The sequence below is a fragment of the Phodopus roborovskii genome, unplaced genomic scaffold (assembly GCF_943737965.1).
Source record: "Phodopus roborovskii unplaced genomic scaffold, PHOROB, whole genome shotgun sequence".
In the NCBI taxonomy this organism is placed as follows: Eukaryota; Metazoa; Chordata; class Mammalia; order Rodentia; family Cricetidae; genus Phodopus; species Phodopus roborovskii.
Genome location: NW_026126418.1, coordinates 64,814,866 through 64,815,226, shown reverse-complemented (window position 1 = coordinate 64,815,226; position 361 = coordinate 64,814,866).

The window sequence follows — 361 nt, the reverse complement described above, 5'->3', positions numbered from 1 at the left end:
TCCAACAAATCAGCAGTTGAGCCTAAGAGTCAAAAGTCAAGACACATGAAGGCAGAACTCTAAACAACAATCACACAGGTCCAGCTGTTGGTTGTCCTAGATTTTTTAGCAAGTCCAGGTTTCTGGAGGTGCTCTGTAGTCTTGTAGCAATCCTGGTCAGTCTAGTGTTTTGCCTTAAAAGCAACAAAACAGCTCTCTTGCCCACTTGGAACTCACTTGTGACAGCTGCTGAAAAAACAGGAAGTGACTGGAATGCTTTTACAGCTTCTCTGGACCTTGGGCTGCTTTATAGCCTGGCTCCTGAAAACATCTGTGCAGGCAGTAAAGCACCAACAGGAGTCTCCTATCTCATTGAGCTTTT